The sequence below is a fragment of the Drosophila rhopaloa genome, unplaced genomic scaffold, assembly GCF_018152115.1.
Source record: "Drosophila rhopaloa isolate 14029-0021.01 unplaced genomic scaffold, ASM1815211v1 contig_154, whole genome shotgun sequence".
Lineage (NCBI taxonomy): Eukaryota > Metazoa > Arthropoda > Insecta > Diptera > Drosophilidae > Drosophila > Drosophila rhopaloa.
The window spans coordinates 704,634-717,791 of NW_025335033.1; positions in this window are offsets into that span (position 1 = coordinate 704,634).

Below are 13,158 nucleotides of genomic sequence, written 5' to 3' on the forward strand. Positions count from 1 at the left end.
GTATGAGTTGGAGGATTATAAGAGTGAACCTATTGAGGGATCATTTTATGAACAAGAACTTCAACGAGTCAAAGATCTTAATACGTTCTTTGTAGAGAACATATTAGAAAAACGAAAGAATCAACTCAACTTTGTTTTGATGAAAGTCACTCTTCGTGGATAGATAAACAAAGTTTGCTGAAATAGTAATTTGGAATAATAGACATACACACCCAGATTTTATTCAATAAATTCTTATTTATTTATTTTTTTATATTTACACAAATTTACAAATTATACATTTTAAATATATTAAATGCATTTTTGAATAATTTTACATTTTTTTGTTTAATTTTAACTATCAACTGAAATAATTCCTATTTCAAAATGTCCGTGAGCTAGTGTATGTATTTTATCAGGTAATATAAATTTTTTATCATCCTTATAATAAAGACTTATTTTATTAACTATTTCAGTATAAAGATTATGAGCTCTACTTTTAATTGTTCGCTGTTCGCCATAATAAGTTTTCTTTTGTTTAATACATTCTATATAATCATTATTCGATAGCTTATTTACAACCGATCTTTAAGCCCCCTTAACCTTTTTATACATACATGCGTAAGGACTTTAGTCTGAATTTTGATTACTGTCCTTCACAACTAAGATTGAGTAGGCTTTGTCCTTTAGTCTCGCGAAGGACTTCATTATTTGTCCAGCATTTTCGTCTTTCATTAAGCCCAGTTCTTTATAATTGACCTAAACTATATTACATTTTTATTATTTTCATTGTAGTTTGAAGTATCAAACCGACTAGGATTTTCTTTTATTATACCCTTATAGAGGGTAAAATAATTTCAGTCAGCATCACCAGGAGAGTCGATCTAGTCATGCCCGTCTGTCCGTCTTTCTGTCCGTCCGTCTGACCGTCCGTCTGACCGTCCGTCTGACCGTCCGTCTGTACGTCCGTCTGTCCGTTTCTACGCAAACTGGTCCCTCAGTATTAAAGCTATCTGCTTAAAACTTTTCCAAAAGTTGTCTTTCCATTGCAGGTAGTATATAAGTCGGAAGGAGTCGGATCGGGCGACTATATCATATAGCTGCCTTATAACTGAACGATCGGAAATGCCATAACTTTAGTGTTTTTGAAGCTAGGAAGTTGGGATTTTCTATGGGTTTTATTTTCGGCCAATCAATCCGACCTACCTTTCATAAGGATTGGCCGACTATATACTATAGCTGCCATATAACTGAACGATCGGAAATACCATAGCTTTTGTGTTTTTAAAGTTAGGAATTAGGGATTTTTTATGAGTATTAAGAATGCATCATATGAATAATTTTGGATAATATAATTAACAGAATATTCTGCAAGGGTATATCAACTTCGACAACGCCCGAAGTTTGCTTTCCTTTCTTGTTAATTTATAAAAGTCTTCTTTAGATGATATAATAAAGGAATCGGTATCCATATAAATAATACTTGACGAAGCACACTTTATAGAAAGAAAATTATAAAAGTAATCATACATTAACCATTTATACAATTCTAAAACACTGCATCCAGTATATATGGGCTTATCATTAAATATACAAGTTTGTGTGGAATCGATTGCAGCTAAATTAGGTCCAAAAGGTTTACACTATGAAAATTGTGACTGGCGATTCGTTGTCTAAAACCAGGTGAGTTTTGTTTTGATTGGTAATGAGACACCAGAGCCACTATTCTCCTTTTCTGGACATTTTCCAGCGTTATTAATTAATTAAAAAAAATGTTTTCAAATTCATTTTTAGCTAATTTTCTATGTTTTGTGTTTAAATCTACATAGGGTTTTAGCCAACATGATTGTTTAAAAGTTAGTACTCCATGAATTTTTTTTACTATAATCCCGTGTTGAATGCATAATTGCAGGTATTTTAAATGTATAATATAATTTTCTTTATCATTTAAATCAGCTATTAGCTAGGGTATTTTTGAACCTGGAGGCAATTTGCTTTCAGGACAGAAGGGCAATGAATTATGCGCGTTATGAAGTTCAACAGGATATTTAAGGTCTACTTCTAGCATGTACCCATAATCCCCGTTTGCTGGAATATTTGTATACCCTTGCAGAGGGTATTATAATTTCAGTCAAAAGTTTGCAACGCAGTCAAGGAAACATTTCCGACCCTATAAAGTATATATATATTCTTGATCAGCATCACCAGGAGAGTCGATCTAGCCATGTCCGTCTGTCCGTCCGTTCGTCCGTCTGTCCGTTCGTCTGTCTGTCCGTCCGTTTCTATGCAAACTAGTCCCTCAGTTTTAAAGCTATCTGCTTGAAACTTTCCCAAAAGTGGTCTTTCTATTGCAGGTAGTATATAAGTCGGAATGAGCCGGATCGGGCGACTATATCATATAGCTGTCAAATAACTGAACGATCGGAAATGCCATAACTTTGGTGGTTTTAACAAGAAAGGAAAGCTAACTTCGGGCGGAACCGAAGTTTATATACCCTTGCAGAATATTCTGCAAATTATATTGGTTGGCCAAAAATAAAACCAACAAAAAATCTCAACTACCAAAATTTAAAAACTCCAAAGTTATGGCATTTTCAATTGTTCAGTTATATGGCAGCTATAGGATATTGTCGGCCGATCCTGATGAAATTTTGTAGTTCGGATTGATTGGCCAAAAACATAGAAAAATCCCAACTTTCTAACTTTAGAAACACCAAAGTTATGGCATTTCCGATCAATCAGTTATATGGTGGCTATAGGATATAGTCGGCTGATCCTTGTGAAATTTGGTAGGTCGGATTTATTGGCCAAAAATACAACCCATAGAAAATCCCAACTTCCTAGCTTCAGAAACACTAAAGTTATGGCATTTCTGATCGTTCAGTAATAAGGCAGCTAAATGATATAGTCGCCCGATCCGACTCCTTCCGACTTATATACTACCTGCAATGGAAAGACAACTTTTGGGAAAGTTTTAAGCAGATAGCTTTAAAACTGAGAGACCAGTTTGCGTAGAAACGGACAGACGGACGGTCAGACGGACGGACAGACGGGCATGGCTAGATCGACTCTCCTGGTGATGCTGATCAAGTATATATTCTTCTTACTTTATAGGGTCGGAAATGTTTCCTTCACTGCGTTGCAAACTGTTGACTGAAATTATAATACCCTCTGCAAGGGTATAAAAATGGGATGTTGGGATTTTTTATGGGTTGTATTTTTGGCCAATCAATCCGACCTACCAAATTTCATAAGGATCAGCCGACTATATCCTATAGCCACCATATAATTGATTGATCGGAAATGCCATAACTTTGGTGTTTCTAAAGTTAGAAAGTTGGGATTTTTCTATGTTTTTGGCCAATCAATCCGAACTACAAAATTTCATCAGGATTGGCCGACAATATCCTATAGCTGCTATATAACTGAACGATTGAAAATACCATAACTTTTGGGTTTTTAAATTTAGGTAGTTGAGATTTTTTGTTGGTTTTATTTTTGGCCAACCAATATAATTTACAGAATATTCTGCAAGGGTATATCAACTTCGGTTCCGCCCGAAGTTAGCTTTCCTTTCTTGTTCTTATATCTAACTGCATTATTTCCTGATAATCTAAAAATTTAAATTCTGATAAGGGAAGGGGCTGACTCATGGCCTAACCATATAAATTATTAGCATCAATGTATGCTAAGAAATTAGTGGGTTTGCTATTATCGAAATCTTCCATGTATTTATTGTTAGCACTTGAAATTCGTTGAGTGCATTGAGTCAATCCTCCTCGTATACATCTTTTAAGAAAATTGTACATATCATAATCACTTATTAGAGTTAATTCTGTTCGCGTGAATTTTAACATTGCATCCCAGGAAATTGAGGGACTCGTTACATAATTGAAGGGGTCAAGTTTATAGATGTGTAGACAAATCTTTCTAAAATTTTCGAATACGTCGGCTAAAATCATCACATCGCTTTCTAAATATAATTGTAAATAGTCCCTTAGAGTTTTACAATTAAAGGTTGACCAAACCTTTTGAGCGAAATCATAATCTTCGACAGAACATGCTTGGTCTGTGAGGGAATTGAAAAAATATTCAATTGGAGGAAGTTCTGGTTCATTAAATTTTTTAAAGCTATGTAATCTATCTATCTATCTTTTTTAAAGCTAACATAAGGAAATACCCCCTTTCGCCTCATTTGGGTGAATTTCTCGCCCTGAAGTTTAGTTGTGAGCCGAACCACCGAACCACGTAGACGTGTCTTTCTGCTCGCTCTGCCGAAAGACTTCCAAAAATCTACAAAGTGACCACCAAAAATAAGAAAAATAGCGAAAAGACGCTGGCAGCAATGCCATATCCCAAGGTCAACACCTCCTTGTCATTAAAACTAAATTTAAAACAGATCTAGTTAATCAAAAACAATTAAAAATGTCGAACGCAAATAAAATATTAACAAGTGCAACCGGTAAAGCCACGAAGCCAAGTCGCGATCGGCAACAAATACAACTAGACGAACGACGGCTGTCTTCTGCACGGAACAATGCTTACATTTCAGTTGACTCATCGGAGGCAACAACAAAATCAACGTCACTGACCGCTACCGAAAGAGCCCGCTCACTGTCACCAGCGATTTTATGCTAACGCAGCGCTGCCGTTACTCAGTCGTGGAGTTCACAATGCCCGTCACCTCTCTCTCTCATCGACTACATCGGCTTGTGCGCCCACTAGCACTGTACCCTCTCTTACTACAGCAACGTCAACGACAACAACAACTTTAACTTCTGCGGCTACCCAGTGGCCTATCTCAACACCACAAGCAAAACTCAGCTCTACTGACCCTCTTACGAATAATACTCTCGTACAGACGGGGATCGATCGGTATGTACAAATTAAAAGAAAGCTTAGTCCACAAAAAAACGTAAACCCAAATTTGCCAAAAGTACCGAAAACTTTAGGCAACACACGAACATCCGAAAACAGATTTGCCATACTTGGCGAGACCGAAGAAGACAAGGGTCAGGCGCCTCAAGTCATGAAAGCTGTAAAGCCACCGCCAATATATATTAGGAAACACAACAGTGTCGATCTGATTAATAAGCTTAAACAAGTAATCGGGCCTAACCACTTCTATATCAATACCCTAAAAAGAGGAAACATATTAGAAACAAAACTCCAGGTTAACAACGAAGACAACTTCCGTTCTGTAACAAGATATCTCGACAATGAGCTTATAAATTACTACACTTACCAACTAAAAAGTAAGAAAGGCCTACAAGTTGTACTTAAAGGTATAGAATCGACTGTTGCGGTAGCAGAAATAGCTGAAGGCCTCACGGAAAAAGGCTTCGACGTTAAGCACATCGTGAACATAGTAAACAGGGATAAAATTCCTCAACCACTGTTTAAGATTGAGCTGGCCCCAGAGACGAAACCTCTAAAGAAAAATGCAGTGCATCCTATTTACAATCTGCAATATCTCCTTCACCGAAGAATCACCGTAGAGGAACCGCATAAGCGGAACGGCCCCGTACAGTGTAAAAACTGCCAGGAGTTCGGGCATACAAGAACCTACTGCACCCTGCGACCAGTTTGTGTCGCCTGTGGAGATTTGCATTGCATTGAAGCATGCCTGGGAAACAAAGAAGACCCTACTCTGAGGAAATGCAGTAACTGTGGGGGAAATCATACTGCCAACTACCGGGGCTGTCCCGTCTACAAAGAACTCAAGATCCGCCTAAATCAGAGACGCAGTAATCCATTCGCCGCTCAACACTCTGCCCAACCAAACATCTTCACCCCATCAACAACCACTTCTGGTGTCTCCTTTGCCAACGCACTCAGCTACCCTGGAATCTCACAAACATCTACCGCCCAGCCTGCAGCATTGCGTCCACAGCCACCCATATCAAATCTAAATGATTTTCCGCTCTTAAGCCAAAATGGCCAAACAACAAGTCAACCTTCTACGCAGCAAAACCAAACTCTTCCCCCACAAAGAAAGCGGTCTAGAATCTACACTAGCTACTCCTGCAAACGTCATGATGACGATTTAAAGTTCCCTTCAAGAACTACTGCGAAACCAGAGCCTTCTAATGGAACTGCTGATCAAACAAAAGTCTGTATAAATGGACTCCATAAGAATATGTTTCTGGAACGCAAACGGCGTTTCCCGGCTCAAAAACGAACTCCTACAGTTCCTAAACAGCCACAATATCGATATCATGCTACTTTCTGAAACCCATCTAACTAATAAAAACTACTTCCATATCATCGGATATATATTCCTCGCGACCAACCACCGGGACGGTAAAGCACATGGAGGTACCGGTATACTCATAAAACAACGCATAAAACATCATCCCTTGGAGAAATTCGCTACTAACTACCAGCAGGCCACATCCCTACGTATAAACCTAATTGGCGGCCCACTTACCCTATCCGCCATATATTGCCCCCACGCTTCAGTATTGCAGAAAATGAGTTTATGAATTTCTTCAACTCACTAGGACGCTGCTTTATAGCTGCCGGTGATTATAACGCAAAGCATCCCCACTGGGGATCTCGTCTTATCAACCCCAAAGGCCGCCAATTATACAACGCTATCATCACTCCTGGTAATAAGCTTGACTTTGTCTCACCAGCTAGGCCTACATACTTTATCGATTTCGCTGTTATTAGAAGAGTCTCGCACAGGCTGATAAACGTAAAAACCTTAGAAGAGCTTACATCGGACCATTCGCCAGTTCTCCTCTGTCTATCTGAACAGCCGCAGCTTCTGGAACGACCCCAACATCTGACATCAAACAAAACAAACTGGCTGAAGTACAAAAAATATGTAAGTGCACACATCGAACTTGATCCTGAAATTTCCTCTGAATCTGACATTGATAAGTCGCTTAAACACGTCACGGACGTAATGTCCTCTGCCGCCAAACATTCTACGCCAGAACCCTCATCCACAAGCCCGCTAAGAACTGGACGCTCAAGTATACAGATCGAGTGTCTCCTACTTGAAAAACGTAGACTTCGCAGAGACTGGCAGACTCATCGGTCCCCAGCTACTAAGAAAAGACTTAATAAAGCATCTCGAAAATTGTCGAAGGCCCTCTCTACCGAAAAGAACCAGGCCCAACGGGCCTACATTCCGAAACTATCTCCGACGGGTAATAAATTCCCACTATGGAGAGCTCACCCAAACATGCAACCACCAATAGATCCCGATTGGCCAATTCGATCACAAACAGGTGCCTGGGCGCGCAGTGCCGTAGAAAGAGCTAACACCTTTGCCTATCACTTGGAAAACGTCTTCAAGCCTCTCCCGCCATCCAACCAATTCACTCTACTGAATGTCTCGCTAGCGTCGCCGTCCTCCCCAGTTACCCTTGAAACCAACACAATACTTAAGGCCATTAAAGAACACATAAACCCAAAAAAGCTCCTGGTCACGATTTTATTTCTCCAAAAATGATAATTGAATTACTTGCATGCGCAGTCAGATGCATCGCATTTATATTTAACTCAATATTGAAATGGGGCTACTTTCCTGACCAATGGAAAAAGTCTGCCATTACAATGATCCCGAAGCCAGGAAAAGACAAATCCCAGCCTTCCTCGCACCGGCCCATCAGTCCCATGTCTATCAAAGCTATTTGAAAAACTGCTTCTTGTTTATCTAGTAACACATCTTCAAAGCAACAGAACGATCCCTCTGTACCTATTCGGATTTAGGGAAAAGCATGGAACTATCGAACAGGTAAACTGCTTAACATCTGAAATTCGCACGGCTTTCGAACACAAGCAATATTGCAGTGCCTTATTTCTGGACGTATCACAAGCATTTGATCGCGTCTGGATCGACGGTCTGGTATACAAAATCAAAACCCTCCTACCGGAAAACACCCACAAGTTGCTTGAGTCATACCTCAGAAACAGTGTTTTCACCGTGAGATGTAAAACCTTTACTTCAATCATCCGTAACATCCGCTGGAGTACCCCAAGGAAGTGTGCTTGGACCAATCTTATACATCATTTACACGGCAGACATTCCAACAAGCCGCCAGACCCTCATCTCAACCTTTGCTGACGACACTGCCATTGTCAGCCGCTCGAAATGCCCAAAAACAGCTACAGCCCAAAAGAACAACTGGTAGCTGTAGAAAAATGGCTCGCAGACTGGCGTATCAAAGTCAACGAGCAAAAGTGTAAGCACATTACGTTTACACTAAACTTGTCGAAATGCCCACCACTGGCGCTAAACAACAAGCCGGTTCCACAAGCAGACGAAGTCACCTATATCGGCATACACTTAGACAGGAGGCTTACCTGGAGAAAGCATATAGAAGCAAAGAAGACCCATTTAAAACTAAAGGCCAGCAGCCTTCACTGGCTCATGAACTACCGCTCCCTCCTTCCACTCGAATATAAAGTACTACTGTATAACTCGTGCTTAAAGCCGATCTGGACCTACGGTTCCGAGCTCTGGGGAAACGCAAGCAAAAGCAATATAAAAATTATTCAAAGATTACAATCAAAGACCCTACGAACAATAACTGGAGCCCCCTGGTACATCCGCAACGCAAACATCCAGAGAGACCTAAATATAAATCCCGTAAACGAAGAAATTGTTTCCAGAAAAATTAAATATGAAGCCAGATTATCAAATTACCCAAACCTGCTAGCCAGACAACTCAACCGGCTAAGCTTTCATTCCCGTCTACAGCGGAATGATTTCCCATCCCTCTTCAATAACATAAATTAACGTAACATAGATTAAGATTTGAAAACTTATTGTTAGTCTCTTAAGTAATAGAGAAGATCCAATAAATAAGAATAAAGTATAAAAAAAAAAAAAAAAAGTTTAGTTTTCAATAGACTGAAATTTGTATCGTCCAAATAACTAGCTAGTTTTTCTAAGCTTGGATTTAAAAACCTATTTGAGTCTATAAATTTAATTTTATATCGCCAACTAGCATTTATTCTAATGGTTTGGGTGAGGGCAATATATAATTCCTTATTGCAAGGTATTGCCTTTAAATTATCGCCTAATTCCTTAATAAATAAATGGGTGTCGAATCTTGAACGATCATGAAAAATTACTGGGAAAAACGCCTCTTTTGTTTATACTCTACTTTACAGTTTTTATGAATAGGACCTATATAGCTACCAGTAAATTGATTGAAGTATGAGTCGGCGGTCCCCCGAATTGGTAGCTACAGGCGCCGCAATCTTCATTTTCGTTCTGGTATTCCTCGCATGGATCCAATAGTCTGGTTGGATCTTAATGATGAGCCCAGGGCCTTACAAAATTGTTTGATACAATCAGGACCTTAAATAAATGAAAATATTATTATTAGTATGAATTTACTATTAGAATATAATATTGAGAATTACCTTCATATGTCCATTGTTCATTTAAAGTTGAATCGTATTTGTGCACCACACAAAATGAAACCGCGCAAGCAATATGCTTCTAGGCTTTGGTTGTTGATGAAATAGTCGGCCTATTTATCGTGGTATGAAAATTTTTTAATACCGCCTCGATGTATATATACAGTCATGGAAAAAATAATAGAAACGACAATTTTTTTTCGTATTTTTCAAACTTTTCTTCAGTCAATTTTTTTTTTTTTAAAGTTTAATAATTTTGATTAATAGTCGATTCAATTATGTGTCAAAATATACCAAAACAATAATTTTCAAAAAACGTTATGAACTAAAAAATAATTTTTTAAATTTTTAGGCCTGGAAAAAATAATAGAAACGACTGAGTTAATTCAATGAAAAACAGTTTTGTAGCTTCAAAGCCTATTAGTTTAGATGGTAACTTTAGTTGGACGCTGGACGACGATATCTCTTTGCCATTCTGAAGCGACCTTATATCATCCCAAAAATGCACCCGCTGTACCAACCGCAATAAAAGTTGAGTTCCAGACTTGATATCTCCTGCGGTGATTCCCTTGTGGCGTATTCGATGACAAAACTTGTGCACATAAGCAAATACCCGCTGCAGAGATGAGAAGGAATTAGCGTACTTGGAGGCAGCTATTATGTCCACATACGGCGACTGAATGAGCAAAACCTTTGCGCGCAGTTCCAGGGTCGGCCTCTCAGCTGGGACCGCAACTGGCCACTCATCTTGAGGACCAAGAAGAAACGTAGGACCGTGTGCCCACAGCTCATCAACGATCAACTCATTAGGAAGAGCACCACGGGACAGGATGTCCGCCGGATTCAAGGACGTGGGAACATAGCGCCACCCCATCCTTCTGGTTAACTCCTGGATCGTCGCAACTCGATTGGCAACGAAAACATTAAACCGGGTAGGCTCCTCTCGAATCCAGGACAGCGCCACTGCAGAATCGCACCAACAATAATGCTTCCCAGCGTACATCTTCAGATTAGCTACTTCTGACATAAGCCGCGCCAGCAATTCTGCTCCTGATAGTTCCAGTTTCGGCACCGTAACAGTCTTTAGCGGCGCCACTCGAGACTTCGAGCAAAGCGGGTGACTTCCCTCTCCTGTACCCCTTGAGACGACATAAATACAGGCACCATAAGCCTCGATGCTAGCGTCACAAAATCCATGAATCTCCAAATCGGTCGGTGATGATAGTGACCATCTGGGAAAATCGGCCCTCTGAGCCATAGCGAAGCTGCAGCAAATTTTTTCCCAATCAGTGTGAAGAGCCTGAGGAAGACTCTCATCCCAAGACAACTTCTCACGGCACAGCTTCTGAAGAAAGAAATTTGACCTTGTGATGACTGGCCCGACAAGTCCTAAAGGATCATACAACCGGGCGATTGAGGAAAGGACGATGCGCCTAGTTGGATTTAAGGTTGACTGAAGGCCCTCAAATGAAAATAGCAAGCGATCAGTAGCAGGATCCCAAGCGAGGCACAGAGTTTTCGTAAAGTTGCTGCCGTCATCAAATCTCAGAAACGACTCCCGATCCTCTTCCGGCACATCAGACAACACCGCAGCTACGTTGGAGCACCACTTTCTCAAGCGAAATTGACCCTTGGCAAGGATCCCTGATGTTTGCTGCCAGCTTCAGCCACAGAAGCACCTCCAGAAATTAAATCGTCCACGTAAAAGTCGCGTCGCAGAATCTCGGCCCCCTTTGGAAACATCGACTGCTCATCCTCGGCCAATTGATGCATTGCTCGCACTGGCAAAAATGACGCTGGTTTTGTTCCATAAGTTACAGTGTCAAGTTTAAAAACCTGCAACTCGTCCTGGGTGGAATCCCGCCAAAGGATACACTGCAAATGGCTGTCCTCAGGGAAAACTCTGACACATCGGTACATTTTGCAGATATCTCCTGTAATGGCCACCCGATGGTAACGGAACGTTAAACGGATGTGAAGCAACTTTGGCTGTATAACTGGGCCGGACAACAACACGTCATTCAACGAATACCCAGAAGTGGTAGCAGCAGATCCATCAAAAACAACCCTGAGCTTGGTTGTTGAACTGTCCTCTTTCAAAACACAGTGGTGAGGTAGGAAGTACTGAGGAGTGAGGCTCGCATTAGCAGGAACTGCAGACATATGGCCCAACTCCAAATACTCTTTTATAAACGCAGCATACTGATTCTTCAATTGAGGGTGACGACTGAGCTTCCTTTCTAGAGAGAGAAATCGACGCACGGCTTGGGGATACGATTCTCCCAGCAAATCAGAACTGCATTTCAACGGCTGCCTCACAGCATAAGCGCCTGACTTGAGCCAAGTAGAGTGTTGCACAAAATGCGCTTCGCAATCCAGCTCTTCCTTTGTCCACTTCACTATTGGTTCGGAGCAGTCCTCTATTTCCCAGAACTGGCGGAGCAGACAATCTAAACGTTCATCCGGCAGGCTTGGGCTCTTCGTGACATCCTTGCAGGCTGTGGCTACGAGTGACCTTCTCTCGACAGGTGAACCGCCTCCACACACAACCCATCCAAGTCGGGTTTTCTGCAGCAACGCTAGGCCAGCTGAGAGCTGAACTTGTCCAACACACAGCAATTCATAAAAGAGGCTGGCTCCGATGAGCAAATCGATACGCTGTGGTCGAAAGAATTCTGGATCAGCGAGATTAATATTCCAATTGGAGACATCTAAGCAGAAACTAGGCTGGAGATCCGTAATGTTGCCAGCGACGACTGCACTAATAAAAGACGAGTATTCTGAACAGAGAATACGTCCGTCGCATAGCCGGTATCGCCAATTCCAGACACCGACATGAATGATTTGCATTTACGCAACTGCAGCTGATTAGCCAATCGGGACGTAATCATGTGTACTTGAGATCCAGAATCCAGAAGCGCTCGGCAAGGAACAAAAATACCAGCGCGGCTCCTAACAAGTATGTTCGCTGTTGCAAGCAAAGCTATATCGCCGCTACGACCTTGGGCAATTAAGGCATTGACTGTGGATGGCGATGAGGCTAGAGGCTCAGAACCCTCGGATGAGGAGGAAATGGGTAAAGCAACTGGCAGATGACCGCTAGAAGACTGCGAGTCCAGAAAATGCAGCAAACTGTGATGCCGTCTCCCACAGCTGTGGCAATTATTAGCGACGCAGTCTCGCAGATGATGGCCGGTTCTGAGACATTTTAGACAAAGACCAAGTCGCCTAGCCTCGCCTAGGCGGCTCTCAGGGGACAACAGCAGAAACCTTGGACACGCAGGCACCTCATGGGACCTCCCACCGCATAATATACAGGTAGCGGGAGGGGCATTAGTAATAATGAAGGCGGATCTACTGTTATTAGCAACTCTACGTCTTCCCACCTGAGTGCCTGGCGCGTATGCGGCCATGGCCTGCATCGCTGCTCCAGGAATTCCGCCATCGAGTCCCACGTAGGAATAAGGTCTGAATTGATGGCAGTCTGGCCTTCCTCCCACTTCGCCTGGGTAGCTGGGTCCAATCTTTGAAGAAGCACCTGGACGATGATGCAGCCGGCAATTTGTTGCGTCGTTCCCAAATTCTTCAAGGCCCGCATATGGGCATTGAACTTATCTGAGAATCCTCGTAGACCTGCCACTGAGCCACCTTCCACGACACAGAGGCCTAGAATCTCGTTCACATGAGCCTGAAATATTAAACGACGGTTATTAAATCGCTTTTCCAAAAGACCCAATGCAACGTCATAATTTTCCTCGGAAGTTTCCAAGGACCGAACTGCTTCTAACGCTGAGT